Below are 312 nucleotides of genomic sequence, written 5' to 3' on the forward strand. Positions count from 1 at the left end.
TGTTGAACCATGCTTTAGTGAAATATTCAGGGTTTGTGGACGTGAAATGTCATGTAAGCCGCAAAGTTCTAGCGCTTTGTTAGAGATCTCTTGACTTCCTCATGGATAATAATTGTATCTAAGTTGTTCCTCTTGTAGGTGACACAAGTTTTGAAAAATGTACAAGGTTCTTCTTTAGCTATTGATGTCGAACAACTGTAACCATATAAGGTTTTCAAGGTAATTCTATTAAAAGTTTTTCGATCTTCCAAATCTGAATTTCATGGCTGCTTGTTGGCTTGCAGAAAATATCGAATCGAGTAGATTGATTTT

General features: G+C 35.3%; 1 long non-coding RNA gene across 1 annotated transcript; it reads left to right on the top strand.

Moving 5' to 3' along the window:
• LOC105155354 lies at positions 1 to 312 on the top strand. The gene is made up of 3 exons (XR_847304.2): positions 1 to 53; positions 139 to 219; positions 285 to 312. It is a non-coding gene; the product is annotated as an uncharacterized LOC105155354 (long non-coding RNA).

This window comes from Sesamum indicum, unplaced genomic scaffold (assembly GCF_000512975.1).
Source record: "Sesamum indicum cultivar Zhongzhi No. 13 unplaced genomic scaffold, S_indicum_v1.0 C06491, whole genome shotgun sequence".
In the NCBI taxonomy this organism is placed as follows: domain Eukaryota; kingdom Viridiplantae; phylum Streptophyta; class Magnoliopsida; order Lamiales; family Pedaliaceae; genus Sesamum; species Sesamum indicum.